The sequence below is a fragment of the Protomyctophum bolini genome (assembly GCF_963924005.1).
Source record: "Protomyctophum bolini genome assembly, chromosome: 21".
Lineage (NCBI taxonomy): Eukaryota > Metazoa > Chordata > Actinopteri > Myctophiformes > Myctophidae > Protomyctophum > Protomyctophum bolini.
The window spans coordinates 556,975-578,057 of record NC_137882.1 but is presented as its reverse complement, the minus strand read 5'-3'; the positions used below and the strand labels follow the sequence as shown (position 1 = coordinate 578,057).

General features: G+C 41.5%; 1 long non-coding RNA gene across 2 annotated transcripts; it reads right to left on the bottom strand.

The window, feature by feature from the left end:
• Positions 1 to 9,167: 9,167 nt before the first annotated feature.
• LOC308336202 lies at positions 9,168 to 20,085 on the bottom strand. 2 transcript variants are annotated; one of them, XR_013966130.1, is made up of 5 exons: positions 19,907 to 20,085; positions 17,942 to 18,097; positions 13,207 to 13,326; positions 11,382 to 11,457; positions 9,168 to 10,543 (listed from the first exon to the last, which is right to left on the bottom strand). It is a non-coding gene; the product is annotated as an uncharacterized lncRNA (long non-coding RNA). The 2 variants fall into 2 exon arrangements; XR_013966131.1 differs by lacking the exon at positions 11,382 to 11,457.
• Between the last annotated feature and the right edge of the window lie 998 nt (positions 20,086 to 21,083).

Below are 21,083 nucleotides of genomic sequence, written 5' to 3'. Positions count from 1 at the left end.
ACTCACAGAGGGAGGGGGGCAGCAGGCCGCTGACTCTGTTCCACTCACGGAGGGGGGGGGGCAGCAGGCCGCTGACTCTGTTCCACTCACAGAGGGAGGGGGGCAGCAGGCCGCTGACTCTGTTCCACTCACGGAGGGAGGGGGGCAGCAGGCCGCTGACTCTGTTCCACTCACAGAGGGAGGGGGGCAGCAGGCCGCTGACTCTGTTCCACTCACAGAGGGAGGGGGGCAGCAGGCCGCTGACTCTGTTCCACTCACAGAGGGAGGGGGGCAGCAGGCCGCTGACTCTGTTCCACTCACGGAGGGGGGGGGGGCAGCAGGCCGCTGACTCTGTTCCACTCACAGAGGGAGGGGGGCAGCAGGCCGCTGACTCTGTTCCACTCACAGAGGGAGGGGGGCAGCCGAGAAGCCCAAAGATCATCGGAGGAAGGCCAGCCCAACTGTCGTCCATCGTCAGCTTTGGTGGTAGAACTCATGCATGCCACGGAAATCTGGTGGAGTCCCAGTATGTGGTAACTACTGCATATTGCATTAAGTAAGTAACAAAACGTTATTCATCCTTTTACACTCTCAGCCCTCATGCATGTGCAAAGAGATGGAGACAGAGGAGGGAGGGAGAGGGAGGGGGAGAGGGAGAGAGAGAGAGAGAGAGAGAGAGAGAGGAGGGAGGGAGGGAGGGAGAGAGAGAGAGAGACAGAGGAGGGAGGGACGGAGAGAGAGAGGGAGGGAGAGAGAGAGAGAGAGAGAGAGAGAGAGAGAGAGAGAGAGAGAGAGAGAGAGAGAGAGAGAGAGACAGAGACAGAGGAGGGAGGGAGAGAGAGAGGGAGGGAGAGAGGTAGGTAGAGAGAGAGGGAGAGAGAGAGAGAAAATCACTAAATGAAGACAACTGTTGAATAATTAGAATAATCACTAAATGGGACATTTATAGGCTATGTTTCTCTTCCATGCAGGAAGGTAGAACATTACCCAGTAACCATGTTTCTATGTTTCTATGTTTCTCTTCCATGCAGGAAGGTAGAACATTACCCAGTAACCATGTTTCTATGTTTCTATGTTTCTCTTCCATGCAGGAGGGTAAAGAATTACCCAGTAACCATTGGGCGGACGGACCTCGATGGCGAAGGGGGCGTGACGAGGAAAGTCAGTGACTTCAGGATCAACCCAAAGTGGGATCCAGAGAATTCAAAGTAGGGACGTTGTTGTGAACGACTGGCCAAAGATCACAGTATAGATTATTGTCCTAGTGTTTAATAACTAATACTGGATCATTGTGACTCATCCCTGACAGGGTTTGGGCGTACGACGAGGCGGTGGTCAAACTGGACCGACCCGTGGAGAACATCAAGCCCGTGTGTTTAGCAGCCCGGGGCAGCGTCTTCCCCACTGGTACCCCAGCAACCGTGTACGGCTGGGGTAAAGTGGGAACAGCAGGTAGGCCCAAGATGGCACCCTGCCCGGGGACCAAAGTTCATCACATTTGGACTGATGGACTTGTATAGATTAGGGTCCAATGGGGTTCCATTTGTTTGTTTATTGGCATGAGGTTATAACCAAATGGACCCTGGAGTTTAGAGGATCAATCAGGTGGCCTCAAGTACCCCTGGAGGTCCCCGGACCACACTTTGAGTGCAGTATAGAATTTCACTGAATAAAGTTTTGAAAGAATGCTAATTAATAATAACAGCAGTATTAATAACAGTATTTAAGCACATCCACCTATCTACCGCCCTCCCTATTCTCGCCTAGTCGTAATAGGCCAAAATTTGGTGAAAACAGCAGATCTACAATAATCGCATACATAATGACATTTAGGCTTCCATTTCCACTGTTCACTGTATGTAAACACTTACGCCATATTGACCCACAATGTGAGCTTGTAGATCTGCTATTTTCCATGCCATATATACCCACAATAGAGACACAGGGTTGAAAAGTTGTTAATCTTGCAGTCAGAACACGCACGCACGCACGCACGCACGCACGCACACACGCACACACACACACACACACACACACACACACACACACACACACACACACACACGCAGGCACACACACAGATATAATGGTTCTGTTGTGCATTGTGTGCATTCATAGAAGACCTACCAGCACCCAGAACGCTCCAGGCGGTCAACCTGACGATAGGCGACCACGGCCAATGTAAGAGGAGATACCGTGGTGGAAAGGTGACGGACGACATGATCTGTGACGCCGGCGGACCTGCCATCTGCCAGGTGAGAACTCCATTCACACCTTCATGGACATCAGAACATCTGCCAGGTGAGAACTCCATCCACACCTTCATGGACATCAGAACATCTGCCAGGTGAGAACTACATCCACACCTTCATGGACATCAGAACATCTGCCAGGTGAGAACTCACATCCACACCTTCATGGACATCAGAACATCTGCCAGGTGAGAACTACATCCACACCTTCATGGACATCAGAACATCTGCCAGGTGAGAACTCACATCCACACCTTCATGGACATCAGAACATCTGCCAGGTTAGAACTCCATCCACACCTTCATGGACATCAGAACATCTGCCAGGTGAGAACTCCATCCACACCTTCATGGACATCAGAACATCTGCCAGGTGAGAACTCCATCCACACCTTCATGGACATCAGAACATCTGCCAGGTGAGAACTCCATCCACACCTTCATGGAGCACTTCAGCTATAGGGAGAGAAAATAGGACGTAAAATGTAAAAAAAATGACACAAACCTGCCTAATGATGATGTCACTGGTAGGCTGGTGGCGTCTTTAATTAACAGTAGGCTACACACACCCCTCCTCTGACAGGGAAATGGTGCCACCTTGTATTTCCTATAAACGTAGAGTAGAGCCAATTATTATTTAGTGTACCCCTTTTTCCCCATAATTTAGTCGTCATGCCAATTATCACACACACACACACACACACACACACACACACACACACACACCCTACTGAACAATGCTGTACTGCTGTCTCATCAGGGTGACTCTGGAGCTCCCCTGATGGTGAAAGTCGGCGATGACCTCATCATGTTGGGATCCAACATCAGAGGGCCGTATAATTGTGCTGAACTGAACAGTCCAGGAGTTTACTGGATCCACAACGAAACGTTCGTCAATGACGCCATTAAACGTACGCGTGTGTCCATGTTTTGACGTCCTGCATGCTGGCACGTTTGTGTGTGTGTGTGTGTGTGTGTGTGTGTGTGTGTGTGTGACGTGTGTGTGTGTGCGTGTGTGTGTGTGTGTGTGAGAGAGACGTGTGCATGCGTGTGCATCTTAGACACTTAAAGTCCTTTATACTGAGTTGAGTCTTTATGTATTTAGCTGTTATTCACAGAGATGGTGTTACTTTCATCCCGTGTAGAGATGAGGGATCCGATCCAGTGTGGGATGAGGAATGTTCCAGATGTACGTGTTGAAAACGGACAGGTTTCTGCGCCCCATTCTTTACCGTGGATGGCATACATTGAGGTAATTATACTTTATACAACAGGACAGCCAGAGGCTCAGGAGGAAAAGAGGTCATCTTGGAGTCAGAAGGTTCCCGGTTCGATCCCCGGCTCCTCCTGGCTGCGTGTCCGAGTGTCCTTGAGCAAGACACTGAACCTCTAACAGTGCGCGCACACACACACACACACACACACACACACACACACACACACACACACACACACACACACACACACACACACACACACACACACACACACACACACACACACACACACACACACACACACACACACACACACACACACACACACACACACCTCTTTGAGAACCACTGAGCTAATAGAACATGGTAATTATGTTGGAGAAGTGCTTCATTTATGCTCCATTGTACGACGACGTCACACGGCGAAAAGAGAAGATCTACAAGCTCACCCAACCCTTTATTCTGTCTGTCTTTGATTCACACTTTACCTTTTTATCTTTCAGCGTCCCGATGGATCCTTTAACGGAGGTGCTACCCTGATCCATGAGTCATTTGTTGTGACTTATTTCTGGGCCGGGTACTGTAATCCAAACATACATAAACCATGAGATATAAGTAAACACAGTTTAGTATCACTCTGTCACTCTTTCAATCTGGACTCACTATTCTGGTCATCAGTCATTATAGGTCATGGTAAAAAGAAAAATATTAATAAAAATAAAGTAAATGTATAGAATCAGCCTCAGGTCTTAATGTGTTAAACCCTGTTTTCATTTAACTACATCTTAAAGCCTGCTCCTATTTTGGTATTAACTTGTGAAAATAGCTGATCTACAAGTTCACAATGTGCCACAGCAAGGTGTTGTCATCTTAGATCGTTTATCTTTTCTATTCATAATACACAAACAAAGTATTTAGGGCTAAAGTGATTAAATATACGTTTTACAACCAACCCATGGCTATACTACATACAGTATAGACAAATGTTAAATAGTTTTACTACTTTTTTATTAGGCTACTAATTGATAATGGAATTAAAATTTAATAATTATGTTTCTGTCCCCAGGGTTGGTGACTTTGTGTTCCTGGGTGTCCATAAACGTTCCAACACCTCAGACGGACGTCAGAAGATCAAGATAGAACAGGTATGATCAATATGTCAGAACATATTACATAACAGGTCTAAATGTAATCAGATGGTTTTATCAAGTCTGAGCCTGCAGTCTGAACTAAGTCTTTAAATACACAATATAGATCCATTAAAGATCATTATAGAGCTTTTTACTGATACATTATAATGTTTATTAGAATTATTAATGTATTATTCATAAATTATTATGGACAAGTGTTTTAGCTGCTAGATATAAAACATTAAGACCCAGTCCTCACCCCCTCTCTGATGTCATTTCCTGTCTCTCTACACTTGAAAATATAATAACTTAAAAATGAGAGGTGGAAGTTATACACATCACCTTACAGTGTTACTGAAATGAACGTTGTGTTTGAGAACGGAGTGTCCTTCTGTTCAGTCAAACATTCCACAATGTGTTAAAATCCTTTGAAGTTAGATCTACAATCTGAGCTTTTTTGAAAATGTTTGGAAAACAGGGTTTATGTGGTTGATCTAAACGTGTGTCTGTAATTTCTCTGGTAGGTCTTGACGCACCCCAACTTCACCTGGGCCAACCGTCCTTACCTTGGCATGAGGCTGCTCAAACTGTCCCACCCTGCCCAGTTCACCAAGCATGTTCAACCCATCTGTCTCCCTAAGCCTGGCTACGTCCTCCCTGCTGGTTCCGTCTGCCTGATATCTGGATGGGGAGATCACAGGTCACCAGGTGAGGAACATAAACACACATTCAGACAGGCTGACAAGGAATTTGATTGGTCACTCACATTTATCATTTTTTGAAAATGTGTGAACATTATAATATTTACATTATTATATTATATATACATACATTATAATAAATGAATAAATAAATAAACAAACAAACAAATAAATACATATTTTTGGCATGTCATTATAGGTAAACAAGTGGTTAAAATGTATATATCTTTAATGGAATATATTTTTCCTCTGTATACAATGTCCTGACTATGCATACTGTGTGTGTTTCTCCAGGTTGGCTCACTGACGTTCTCCGTGAAGGCTCAGCCACCACAATCACAACCGATCAGTGCAGACGGGACTATGCTGATGATCCTTCCCTGCTCAAAAGGATCACCAACGCTACGATCTGTACTGCAGGCGATGAGACCCATCCCTCCTTCGTGAGTGACATAGAGATGGAAACAAACATGATAATTACAGATAAAACACACTCTAAAAAACACAACTTGTTTGTTGTTGTTGTTGTTGTTGTTACAGGAGGACTGGGGTGGACCTCTTAGCTGTGAGGAGAAGGACAGCCGGATCAATAACCTGCAGGGTGTCCTCTGCTGGCCTGGTTGGTCCAGACGTCCTTCTCTGTTCCACGAGGTCTCTGCGCACCTCCTCTGGCTCAACGAGGTCATCTCTGAAGACGCCTCCAGCAAAGTCTGCTTCAAGAAATTTGAAGGTTAATAATTCAGTTTGTAGGACAGATGTTAACCTCTGAGACACATCTCACACACGCAGATTCATTAACCTCTGAGACACATCTCACACACGCAGATTCATTAACCTCTGAGACACATCTCACACACGCAGATTCATTAACCTCTGAGACACATCTCACACACGCAGATTCATTAACCTCTGCTAGTTTTTGAAAAAATGTGTCTTCAAAACATAATTTAAAATAATTTAGAATTTAGGCACTTTGTAGAACCGGCCCCTCAGGTCTTAAGGTTAAACCAGCTGTTTTCATTTGATTAAAACTCTACACTTCTTCTCCAGGGTTAAAGTGATTAAAACTCTACACTTCTACATGTCTCTCTCCAGGTTAAAGTGGTTCATTGATTTGAGCAGCAGTGTGATGTACATAATTCAACTGTACCTTTTTATCACTGTTCTAGAGAACCTTTTCACTTGAAATTATTTGAGGGACCTTTTCATGGTTTTTTTAACAATAGCTGTAGTAATTACACAGGTATAAAGATGATTTACACAGAATGTATTCCATGTACAGTAATGTACATCATGTGGAGAGCAGTGGAGGAACTACAGTACAGTACAGTACAGTACAGTACAGTACAGTACAGTACAGTACAGTACAGGCATGGACTGTAGTCTGTAGTGAGAGAGATGTGTTGATTGTATACTATGTGTAATTGTGTGAACTAAACTAAACTAACTAACTATGGGACAGGAAAGGTAACTGGAACAATTGGGCCAATGAGAACACTTGGCACAATTTTATTTGTAGGCCTACTATTTGATTACAGATAATAATAAAATAATAATATATTTTTGTAATAACATTTAAGACCCAGTATTTTTACATATATATATAAAAATATAATATATTTTTAATTTGTAATAACATTTAAGGCCTAATATATTTTTTAAATGCTACAAAACCTAGATAGCTTGATGTAAATCATGTATATCATTGACATTATTTATGTCCATTTTAAACATTTATGGAAAAAAAAAAACCTGCCAATTTAACATTAACCATGTACCAGTATCTGTCCAATTTAACATTAACCATGTACCAGTATCTGTCCAATGTAACATTAACCATGTACCAGTATCTGTCCAATTTAACATTAACCATGTACCAGTATCTGTCCAGAATGTTAACTGAATGTCAATAAATGTCCCTCTCTTTTCTTTTTCTGTCCTGTGTCTTTTACTGTTAATATACTTGATGTGGGATTTACAACTAAGAAAAGTAAAAGAAACTCTTCAAGTGTAACATCTGAATTATGGGTTGGTTAGTACACTATCTATTTGATCTATTGAAATGATTAATTATGGGTTGGTTAGTACACTATCTGTTTGATCTATTGAAATGATTAATTATGGGTTGGTTAGTACACTATCTGTTTGATCTATTGAAATGATTAATTATGGGTTGGTTAGTACACTATCTGTTTGATCTATTGAAATGATTAATTATGGGTTGGTTAGTACATTATCTATTTGATAGAACGTCAGAATTTCGACGCTTTAACTTGACAACGCACATTACTAAAACTACCACCAGAAGGCACTAATACCCACTTTTCAATACAGTTTGCATCACAGCTCTGATTTTCACAGTGCTGTGGGCTTGTAGATATATTTTCGGCGCTCTGCACCGTCATACGACGGTTCATAAATGCACCGGGCGAAAGTAAATATATATTATGTTAATGAATGGATTAGATAGTTAATTCGTTATTTAGCTATTATTTTAGTTAGTTTATTAGATTAAATATATATATAGCAAAGATTTAAAGTGAGACACTTTGGCCTAAAGGATAACACAGTGTTTCCATTGTGGTCCTAATATTCAATTACTAATAAAAAACACACGGACATTTACATTACACGAAGTTGGTAGACTAACCACCAGGGGCGCTATCGTCAGAGCTACAAGCCCACAACGAGCTGCATCAGAAGGCGCTGTGGGTTTGTAGATCCGCTATCCGCTGGGTTCTCAGATTGTGAAAGACAGAGCTGAATCCGTTTTTATTCTACGGTCTGTGTCGCCCTCAAGTGGAGAAGACCAGTAACAGGTCTAGAACCATCCATACATACTTGAGGCTGCCCAAATTTCGGTATAATTCTATTCCTATTCTATTCTAGACCACCTATCCTAGGACATAGGATCACTCTGCAGCACGTTGTGAGCTAACAAAAACAGAGAGATCTATGTTCTTTGAGCAGTATCGCCTTACCCTTTTCATATCAAGTTATATTATTTATTCAGCATAAGAGCCACGGACCACCATTTGATGACGTTCAACCAGGCATAACAGGCAAACGATGAAAATGACAACTATTCTACATGCTCTAATTGTGTAGACATCTTGTAAGTTAAGTAATTCAGATGTTTAACAATAATTTAACTTACTACGTAAACCAAATGGGGTCCATTTGGTTTCATTTGACCTTAAAGATCTAATAAGGGTCCATTTGGTTACCAACTCTCCATCATTCAGCTGTATGGGGACCACCTGGAACCACCTCACGGACCACTGGTGGAGAATCACTGCCTTATACAATTAAATATGAAGCAAATAGAGATTGAAGTGCTTCGACACAAGACTGAATGGAAAGCAAAATAAAATAACAAAGTCACTGAACGGTACTGTAGCCCAATTTATCTTTAACACAATGCTTTAAAAATGCTCATTATTTATATAAATAATGTTCTATCATTTAGTTCAACAATAAAATGTTGAAATGTATTATAGTTGTATTAAATAATGTTATATTCTTTAATTCAACAATAAAACATTTATTTTTATTAATAAGAATGTGCCAGGTAGCAAATAAAAGCCGGACCACGCAACCCGGACCAATATTTAACCCATTTTGGGCGGGAACCCCTTTTGGTGTTTTAAGCATTATGTTATGCTTTAGCCGTTGAAAAATAGCAGATCTACAAGCTCATAGCACGGCACCGAGTGCAGCGCTACGAGCTTGTAGGAGGTCTGCTATTTTAGAAAAACATTTTTAACTCATACATTTGCTTCTGGGGAGGTCTCTGGAACAACATATTTTCAGATGGGGGTCGGCGGCCAAATACACATAATTCTGGGGGTCCTCGACATGAAATATTGAGCACCACTGATAGAGAAACATGAGGTATTTCAGACATTGTTTTAACTTCGACGTCAGGCCTAAATGGGTTAACTGAAAAGAAAGAAAAAGAAAACCTGACTATTATTCATAATAACTCACCACACCAGATTACTTAAAGTGCAAAGACATATTCTGTTTATTGGTGGAGCTTTGAGCTGTGTGGTTTCCATGCCACAATGTAACTACACATATTCGTGTCTGTTGTCCAATAGTTAATTAAAAAGAATATATATGTATGACGTAAGATAGTCTCCCTGTTGAGTTTCACTGTAAAGCAGGGCTCAAAGGCACACTTTTGGCACACATACTAAAGTGAACTAAAGGAGATTCTTGGGGAGACGTGAATTTAAAAATAAATCCACAGACCAACTATATTTGGAGGTATGAATCTCACCAACACTTGGAGTTATCATGATGTTAACACAGCCCAAACCTCTAAAAATACGGGGAAGCAGCTTTTTGCTTCTACGGGCCGACGGCATGGAACAAACTCCCACTGTACCTTCGACAGGCAGCCTCTGTAGACATTTTTAAAGCACAGTTCAAGACCCACTTCTACAACATTGCTTTTAATGGATCTTTTATTTTTTGTTATTCATGTCCTCACTGTATTGCATTACTGCTTGTTTTCTAATGTCGTTGACTTGCTTTTCTTTTCTTTTTTCTCCATTGTTCTGTAAAGCACTTTGAGCTGCATTTCATGTCATGAAAGGTGCTACACAAATAAAGTTTTATTATTATTATTATTATTATTAACAAAGATTAATTGCGCTTCAAACGTTTTTGAGGAGAAAAAAAAAAGAATCTGAATCAGATCTGTGCCACATCCAGACTGGAATCCGATTTGATTACATTAAGTCTAAACACCAACAAGTGGAATCCGATTTTTACAAATGCGACTTGAGCCACATTCAGAGGTGGTTTCAAGTCTGATTCAAATCTCATTGCAGATGCAGTGTGAACGGTCGGGGCAAAATATTTGACTGGCTGTGACTGCAGTCTAAATGGGGCATTACTACATATCTGTAGTCTTGTTTCTCTTGTCGTCTCCTTGATTTGATAAGCGAGAAACACCAACACACACTCACAAAGTGACCCAAGTGAAAAAACAATAAATATACTTTATATATAAAAAAAGAAAAGTGACCAAAGTGTTCCTGTGCCCCAATGTCAGAAATGTGAGAGTTCACCGGAGGTGGGAGGAGCATTAAATGCCAACCTGGCTGAAAACACAATCTCCTCCCCTCAGTGGTGTTGGTGATGGCTCACGGACACAGACGGCGGCTGCAGTTTCTCAGACGAGCGGTCTTTGCTCTCCGGGTCCAAAGCAGAGTCGATGTCCTGCGTCTGCTGTTTCATCCACATGTCAGTAACTGTGATAGAGAAACAAACAGAAAGCTATTGACCGACCGATAACATTGGTAATGATAAATATGGACTCATGTCGCAGTTTCACTGTACAAGCCGTTTGTACTTAGACATGCATGGCTTAGGGCCGATTCATACTCCTATTTTACTGCTGTTTCGGCGCTGTAGTGCCGAAATGATTTCGGCTCATCAGAAATTTTCAGTAGGACCGAAGAGACGACTTTAGGACGGTACCCGCCCCCCCGAACCTCAAATGACGTCACATTGTAGTCTCTACAGCGCCGAACCGACTTTTATTCGGCTCTAAAATAGGAGTATGAATCGGCCCTTAATCTTTGAGACAAGAATATGCTACTGGCAGGACCAACCAGGTAGCTCACAACGTGTCACGTTGAGAGCTTGTAGATTAGATATTTTCGGGGCGCAACCCAGCAATCTTTAGCTAGTGGAGATGCGGTGTAACGACATGGATTTATAAACACATTTGTTCAACGCAAAATGCTGTGTTTAAGTTCAGGAGACGTAAGTTCACGAGACTGCGGCCTTCTGGAATGGCATGGAAAGGAGAGGAGGGCATTTTGCATTTCTTCCACCATGTAGCAAACGCTGCATTCGTGGTCTGGAGAGGGCAGTTGTTTTACAGACGGGTAAAAGGGCAGGGGCTGAAGCCCCCTTTGATGTCTGTGTGTCTGTGTGTGAATGAATAGAACACAACGTGTAGATCTATACATCCACTAACCTGCACCATGGAATGAATAGAACACAACGTGTAGATCTATACATTCACTAACCTACACCATGGAATGAATAGAACACAACATGTAGATCTATACATCCACTAACCTGGCGACATGCGCTGCGTACTTCTTCTGTAGCTTGCATATGGGGGCAGATTTATGGAGGAACTGCACGGCGATATCTGGAAGAGCAGCAAACAGAAGTGATGATGAGACACATTAACCTCATTGAGAGCTGAGAGCAGATTCTAACATGTCTTCTGCTTTGGATATGGACAGGGCCACACTCACTCCAGAGGGCCACACTGCATATACAAAGATAGCAGATCTACAAGCTCAAAACATGTCACACTGCGACACGTTTTGAGCTTGTAGATCTGCTATTTTTGCTGTATTTGGATTGAAATATATTTTTATATTGAAATATACTAGTAACTGGTGTACTGACCATGGTATTACTGTGCTTAACTAACCAGCCAACTGGCCTGACCAGAACCCCACAGAGATTCTAGGTTGTATTGTCAAGAGGAAGGTGTGAGACATGAAACTGAACACATACAAATTAATTTACGGCTGTTATCAAAGCAAACCTGGGCTTCCATAACACCTCAACAGGCCGGTCACCTCCATGCCACGCCCCATTGATGAAATGATTTGTTCAAAAGTAGCTCAGACAAAGTATTGACTACATACATTAATATAAAAAAAAATAGTGGTCTCGTAAAATATTCTAATATTTTGAAATAGGATTTTTTCATCAAGATTAAAATAAATGTTTTAAATACTTCACTTTATGCACAATGAATTGAAATGAAAGGATTTATATTATATTTGGGAAGAAAATGTAATTCTTTGAAAAGGTGCTTTATGGCGTAAAGTTAACAAACATTAAATGCCGTTGACAATGAAGGGACATTTTAAGTCTCATGTCGACGAGCAAATCGGCTAATCAATCACATGAATTCAGTTGTTCATGAGATGATGTATGATGATAAGAGCGCCCCTCACTTCACACGGGTGTGATTTTTTTATTCTTATCTGTGAGTGACAAGAAAAGTAGAAGAAAAACATGTCCTATTAAAGAGTATTGTAGAGGGTGAAGGTGTGGTTTCTGGGAGAAGAACAATGTGTAAACTGTCCTATTAAAGAGTTTTGTAGAGGGTGAAGGTGTGGTTTCTGGGAGAAGAACAATATGTAAACATGTCCCATTAAAGAGTATTGTAGAGGGTGAAGGTGTGGTTTCTGGGAGAAGAACAATATGTAAACATGTCCCATTAAAGAGTATTGTAGAGGGTGAAGGTGTGGTTTCTGTTAGAAGAACAATGTGTAAACTGTCCTATTAAAGAGTATTGTAGAGGGTGAAGGTGTGGTTTCTGGGAGAAGAACAATGTGTAAACTGTCCCATTAAAGAGTATTGTAGAGGGTGAAGGTGTGGTTTCTGGGAGAAGAACAATATGTAAACATGTCCCATTAAAGAGTATTGTAGAGGGTGAAGGTGTGGTTTCTGGGAGAAGAACAATGTGTAAACTGTCCCATTAAAGAGTATTGTAGAGGGTGAAGGTGTGGTTTCTGGGAGAAGAACAATATGTAAACATGTCCCATTAAAGAGTATTGTAGAGGGTGAAGGTGTGGTTTCTGGGAGAAGAACAATGTGTAAACTGTCCCATTAAAGAGTATTGTAGAGGGTGAAGGTGTGGTTTCTGGGAGAAGAACAATGTGTAAACTGTCCCATTAAAGAGTATTGTAGAGGGTGAAGGTGTGGTTTCTGGGAGAAGAACAATGTGTAAACTGTCCCATTAAAGAGTATTGTAGAGGGTGAAGGTGTGGTTTCTGGGAGAAGAACAATGTGTAAACTGTCCCATTAAAGAGTATTGTAGAGGGTGAAGGTGTGGTTTCTGGGAGAAGAACAATATGTAAACTTGGCACCAGACCTGAAGTCCGCTCCCAGAGAGGCAGCCGTAGCATTCAGTTCACTCTGCATCTTGACTAGCTTCTTTCCCACGCAGATCGCCACGCCAGCCAGCCAGGGCTCCAGCTTCCTTTTCCTGCACCTATTCATGACATTTAGAAAATAATACATTAAATGTTTGTTTTTCATGGACCAACTCAGACAAAGGATTACTTTCATGTTTGACCCATTGAGTTACATAAGACCACAGCATGGTTTATACGATTATGTTCTGGGAACTGCAGCAAACAGACAAAATATTACATTTACAGGATTTGGCTTTGCCCTCTGCATACTGTGGGCTGTATTTTGCGTGTCTTAAGTACCAGGGCTGCGTCCGAAATCATTCCCTATGCCCCATATAGTGCACTACTTTGAGGTTCCGCCATTTTGTTATAGTGTCCGAATATGTAGTGAGCATTTTTGCACCCTAACGTAGTGGACTGAAGTATCCCACAATGCACCGGGAATTGTAGGGAGCATCCGATGGTCACTACAAAAACACAGCGAAGCAAATCTGCCCCATAATGCATTGCGCAAGCTCGCTCTTGAGCGCACATGCACGCGTTTGCGCACGTGCGCTGCTTCTGCATGCATGCGCTCATTGCGCTCCAACTCAGAAGAGGCAGAAGTTGAACCAGCGAAAGAAATCAACACAAATGTACTTTTTAAACTTTCGTTTTCCCCTCTTTTCTTCCCTGGCGGATCTCGAAGCTACAGATCTCGAGACAAATGATCTGTGCATTTATTTGAAATTGTTTTATTTTATTTATAATAAATCTACTCGTTTGCAATAGTATTACTAATCTGATTAATTGTATCACCCAGGCCCAGTGCATGACGTTAGGAGAGCAATCAGTTGCTTGCTGTAGAATATATTTGTGAGATTCTTTATCACAAACGTAGGCTAAATACATGCATGTGAGACACATATTAATGGTGTCCGAACATATGTTTTATTAATATTCATTCATTCCTGCCATGAATATGCTATCTAACATTATTTCATTGAATTGCAATAAATTGCAACTTCATTGTGTAGGCAGTCATTTATTGGACTGCTGTTTCTGTTAACACCAAACGTCCGTATTGTGAGAAGAGCTTGTAGATCGGCTACTTTTGGTAATTCTTTACCAAAAGTACCCAAGTAAAAGTATACAAGCTCACAACACGGACGTCGCGCGTTGCTTAGATCGGCTATTTTTGCCGTATCCCCCCCGCCCCAGGATTAGCGGGGGTTCATGTGGTTAAGATTAAATCATGCTGCTGATATTTTCATATATTGTCAAGGTTGTGCACTGTTTTCCCATAACAATGGGCCTATGATTATTATCAATAAATTAATATTAGACTATATCCATTATCCTAAATAACCTTTTTATCATAGATATATAGGCCTAAATGCCTGCAAACATATTTTCATTAACCTATTTTTTCCTTTATTCATTCATGAATTTAAAAATAACTTTACAAACTGTCCTTGCAGGGAGGTGACAGCCAGACTTATTTGATACAGTCTGTTCCTAGCGGAAATTCAGCAGCAGCGTTTTGATTGGTTTCTTGTAGTCAGTTGATTCTTCATATCCAAATGAGTGAAACGGCCGGGATGATTTGTTTATTTTTCAAACAGTTCTTTATGAGGCGATCTGAAAAAACCTAATGGGGATTTCATGCAAATAAAAAGTACATGAACCCGCGGAACTACAGCGCCCTCTATCGATATTGACGTCAGAGTCGGTGCTCCCCATACAGGGAGTATTGTCCCAAATCCTCACTATAGAGTCCACTAGAGTCTGGATCCCCATACAGGGAGTATTGTCCCAAATCCTCACTATAGAGTCCACTAGAGTCTGGATCCCCATACAGGGAGTATTGTCCCAAATCCTCACTATAGAGTCCACTAGAGTCTGGATCCCCATACAGGGAGTATTGTCCCAAATCATCACTATAGAGTCCACTAGAGTCTGGATCCCCATACAGGGAGTATTGTCCCAAATCATCACTATAGAGTCCACTAGAGTCTGGATCCCCATACAGGGAGTATTGTCCCAAATCATCACTATAGAGTCCACTAGAGTCTGGATCCCCATACAGGGAGTATTGTCCCAAATCATCACTATAGAGTCCACTAGAGTCTGGATCCCCGTATGGGGGATAGGGAGTAGGGAACAACCCTAGCAATTCGGACGCAGCCCAGGTCTTATTCCCTAACTTGAGTAAACTAAAGACCTGGAGGCGTGGTCAATGCTCTTTGGCCACTCAGAATAGCCAAATGGCATTGATCACACCTCCAGGTCTTTAGTTTACTCAAGTTAGGTAATAAGACCTGGTACTTAAGACACGCAAAATACAGCCCTGTGTGTACGAGAGGGGCTGGAAATAAAGTGAGTTTAATTTGATCTTTTTTAGCTGAGCCAGAGTGAATTAGTCATTGACCAGGTAGAGGTGTTGCTCAAGATGTGTGATGTTTTGGACATGATGACTAGAACGGTGACTTTCTAGTTATGATCTTCTTGTTAGGACCTTCTGGAAAATTAGATGATACATCTCAAGGGGTTTATCCTCTCAATAAAAAGCTACTCTCTCTCTAACGCAGGGGTAGACAACCTTAGGGTACCAACATTGGCACAGGGGAGATCACTGGCACACGGACACGTAAAATATATTTAAATAGATTAGGGGGCTCGGTAGTGCTAGAAGGTCCTGGGTTCGATTCACGCTGGGGACGCTGGGGGCGTTTTCCCTCCTCCGTCATCAGTGCCCATACACGAGGTGGGGTTGGCGAAAGGGCCTTTCTGTGTGGAGTTTGCATGTTCTCCCCGTGTCCCCTAGGGTAGGTACCCTCACATGTTCTCCCCGTGTCCCCTAGGGTAGGTACCCTCACATGTTCTCCCCGTGTCCCCTAGGGTAGGTACCCTCACATGTTCTCCCCGTGTCCCCTAGGGTAGATACCCTCACATGTTCTCCCCGTGTCCCCTAGGGTAGGTACCCTCACAAAAACATGCAGTAATCCTGGTGTCTAAAAAACTACCTCCCCCTGGCCAGCCGGGGCGCCTGATGGAGGGGAAAGGAACTGGTCGGAATAACGTGTTCCTTCCACGCGCTACGTCCGGCCGGGGAAACTCTCCCCTGTCAGGTGAAAGCTTGGACTCCTCATGCATGGAAGGAGGCATGATGTCAGTCCTCTGTCCCCCTAGGTTGGCGGAGGAAGTGCCCAGGATTACATTAGATAATTGGCACTGGGTGAAAAAAGCTGGGTTGCAAAATCGTGGGATAAAGAAATATTTAAAAAAAACGAAAAAAAACAGAACAAAACAAAAAAGATTAGTCAATTAAGTGCCCTTACATCTGTATGGATATTAAATCCTGCAAATAATTCTACATTCATTCAAACTTTGAACTCTGACGGTCTAACTTATACTGTAGGCCATCTTTGAGAGTGTGTGTGTGTGTGTGTGTGTGTGTGTGTGTGTGTGTACCACTGGGTACTTTGTGAGGTTGATTAGGTGAGTCTTCTCTTGAATTTAGGGGGACGTGTTCTAGCGTGCACGCAGCACCGTTTTCTTCTGTCCCTGCGTGTGCACGTCAAGAAATTACTGGCACCACGGCGTGGTACTGCGTTCTACGAGCATGACACCACTGTGTGTGTGTGTGTGTGTGTGTTAGGGCTGTCAGAACGAATTTCATAATATGAAAGAAATTCGAATATTAAAAAATATATATATATTAGAAAGCTAAAATTGCCATTCGAATGGAGCTTTTATCATTTATTAATTCTATTTAATATTTTTATTTTGTTTTATGTTATTTTATCCGCTCACTAAATGTATTGAGTAACGGATCTACCGCTGTGAAATCTCCCCGGCCGCTTCCACTGCATGTGAAAAGGTGCACGTCCGGTCACGTCGCCAATCAGAGACAGTCTACAGGGTGGGCGGGCTTACTGGCTGTTGTAAACAGTAGCACATTTATTCACAGACACACAAACCCTTGTAACACATACATAGATACGTCTAGTATACTACGCAGACAGAAATCGCCGGTAGAACGAAAATCATAATACAGTCTCACGACGCAACTTTATTGCACATCTGTGCTTGCCTTTCATCCACGCTTCTATAGCCTTTTAAATCTCATTTCCCATCCACGGGCACAAGCAAAGTGATATCAGCATCTTCCACCCGATCTGTGGTGTTGTTTCTGACGAGGGTAGCAACTAGTTAGCATGGGAGCTAACATTAGTTTAACTCTGGTCCATATCGTTAGAAGCCAAGGAGTCCTCCTTAATAACACACTCGATGCTGCGTTTACACGGGCAGACACAGACGAATGCTAATATCATTTGGAGCAGGCCGAGCAGCTACTGTACACGTCTGTTTGCATCAACATGTTGCTGGCTTCACAATGAATGATAGACTTTATCGTTGCGTCTGCCCGTGTTTAATTCAGGCAGACCTGTCAAAACTATGCACTTCCCAAAACTCACAAGACATGCCAGCCACGTGTATTATTATAGGCTAAATATGAGCTAAAATAAACAATGTAAATATTCGAATATTTTCGAAAATTACAAATAATTAAGCAATGAAATTCGAATTGGATTATAGAGGTGAACTGACAGCCCTAGTGTGTGTGGGTGTGTGTGTGTGTGTGTGTGTGTGTGCGCATGTGTGTGTGTGTGTGTGCGTGTGTGTGTGTGCGTGTGTCTGTGTGGGTACCTCCAGCGCTGTGGTCTTGTTGTTGCTGTTGGGCAGAACTACCTCCATCTTTCTGTTGGGCAGATCGCTTAGCGGAGTCTACACCTTCCCCCCGGCTTAGACGCTCTCTCTCTCTCTCTCTCTCTCTCTCTCTCTCTCCAGCAGTTCCAACGCATCCTAGAACAGAAAAGGGAAATCCTAGTATCCTACGCATTAACCCATTTTGACCTGAGGCCGATCTCAAACTATTTCACGTCAAGGACCCCAAGAATATATACGTAACATTTTGAGTAATACTGCAATTGCACTGCAATTTAAATAACTGACTCACACACACTCACACACACACACAAACGAACAGAGTGCAAAACATACTCTCTCCCCATGCCTTCGGCCTGGTGGAGATAATTACAAAGAGAGACACTTAACACTAGAAGGTCTGAGAGGTCATTTTGACCGTTTTCTTTCAACAATAACAGACTACTGATAAGGAAGGAGTAAAGGCCTATTCATAGTCTGGTGAGGTGACCACCGGAGCTGTAATAACGTGGAGCGGTGGCGAGTAAAAACAGAGAGAAGGGCTGGGGAGAGCGGTGGTTTGCTCTTCACTGCGGCTCTGTGACGTCATGTTGTAGTTCGGTGGTCACCTCAGTGACGTCATGTTGTAGTTCGGTGGTCACCTCACCACCGAAAATATTAGACTATGAATAACTTATTTAGGTAATGACGTGTCAATTGGGCGACTTATCTTTTCACAGAGCACTTCCTGAATATGCAATTATAATGAATAATTATATGCAATAATTCATTAACAATCTATAAAATGGTGTGGGGAAATAATTGCTATCTTAATGAAATCATCTCTGATAAAAAGCAGGCCTAAGTAGATTTAGTTTTTTTGAAAATATACATTTCAATAATGTATTTAGTATTTAGTCATGATTTGTGATATGCTGCAATTTGTAGTTATATTTGTATATTCTTACTTCTACTCCACTACATCTCAGAGGCAAATATTGTACTTTTACTCCAGTACAATTATTTGAAAACATTAGTTATTAGTTACTTTGTATATTTTGATTGTTACTACAAAACGTACATAAACCACTTCAGCCCTAAATACAATTAAATTATATTCTAAGGAGCTTTATTGGCATGAAAAACATATCTTTACATTGCCAAAGCAAGTGTCAAAATATAGTAAAAAAAACCCCAGTTGAAAATGGAGAAAGTATATACAGTTGGAGGGTACAGCAGCATTTTGTAAACATGTCCCATTGCATGGTTATATGTGTTAACATATACAGGGTATAAAGCTTTTGTTTAAACAAATAGCAATTATTTGCCGTCACTTTTAGACAAATAGCAGCATTTTCATCAAGACTATATAGTATACAAAAATAAATCACACTTCCTTATATACATTTCAATGTAGCAGATCTACAAGCTCACAAAGTGTTGCATTGTGAGCTTGTAGATCTGCTGTTTTCAAAGTATTTTTTATATTTGAAAACTTGAAATGAGACATTCTGCATAATGAGTATAACCTACTTTTACTTATTGGTACTTTAAGTACATTTTATGTCACTACTTTTGTACTTTTACTCAAATGTGAATAATTTTATCCACCACTGCCGGGCGAGGTCACGTGTACTGGCCATATATGGAGTGTGTCTTGAGTGTACAGGGTTTGATGAGGGACCAGGTAGGGGGGCCCTTAATTTGCCTGTTGAGAACGCTTTCAATGGGATGGGTTCGAAGGGCCAGGTTTGATTTATTGATTGGTTGATGCATTTATTAACAGATTGGAGAATCACAGTACATTTAAAGCACAACTCAATACAAAACCTGTTAACTCTGGACGACAACATAAAGCATTACACTTGTTTACAATAGGGCCCACTTATCCTACCTTAAACATGTGCAATTCAATGAGAATCATTAACAGAGTAATTAACATGTGTAATTAAATCATCATTTGAGTACCTGGTGATTTCAGAGCTGGATTGAAGACAGAAACATCCGCAGATGGAGATTAATTTCTCCTAAAAGTTCCATCTCTGTCCTCACATGTAGCCTCAGTCTGACACCATGACACTAGGATGTATCAAAACGTTAATAAAGTCATATTTATGATCATATATTCATTAAACAGCTTCGTCGACGTTAACGTTAACACACAGCCGCCATCTTTGAAAACATCCGGTGTGCAGCCGTTAAAAAGTCTGGAACAAACACTTTAATTAACAGATCAGTTCCGTCTCTAACCGTTCCTACGCCACTGTGTGCTTTTGTCTACATGTTTGGACTACATGTAGTGTGAAGTGCGCGTGGAAGTGCTCTTGATGTTTTAGCGTGTCACTTAACTGACCAAACGGATTTATTTTGAAGAGTGAACGGAACAAACATAATGTTTTAGAACGTTTTTAAACCCATAAACATTTATTATCGTTACTATTATTATTATTGTTATATAGAATAAAATAATGATGTTTTAGAACGTATTTAAAACCCATAAACATTTATTATCGTTACTATTATTGTTATTTTTATTCTTATTCTCAGCGCTCATCAACCATGCATTCATTTAAATGTATATTCTGCAATTCTCCACTAACACCACAGGATGGCAGAAAAGCCTAGATTTGGCTTATTTTTTGCAAATGGGTCTTAAAATGAGAGCACATCATGTAAATTCTATCACAGACCACAGACTATCTGAGCAGTCTTTGAATGGACACTTAACACCAATAATAATAATAATAATAATAATAATAGTTATATCCTTGGTGTGTGAATCTGTCTCAAACTAACAGCAGAAATATGTTCAAGATGAAATGTATGGGAATGTTTGACTAACACTTTGAGATGTATTTCAATTCAGTGGTTCCCAAACCTTTTCATGTCGAGGACCCCCATTGGACACTAATTAGCCAGCGGACCCCCATTTGAAGAGATAATTAGTCCCCGGACCCACTTTGGGAACCACTGTTTAAAATAATGCACTTAATAAAATATATTTATTCAGTGATTTAGTTAATGGACCCTTCGCTGAAGCCCACCCCGTGGACCCCCATTTGAAGAGATATGCCAGGGACCCCCATTTGAAGAGACATGCCAGGGACCCCCATTTGAAGAGATATGCCAGGGACCCCCATTTGAA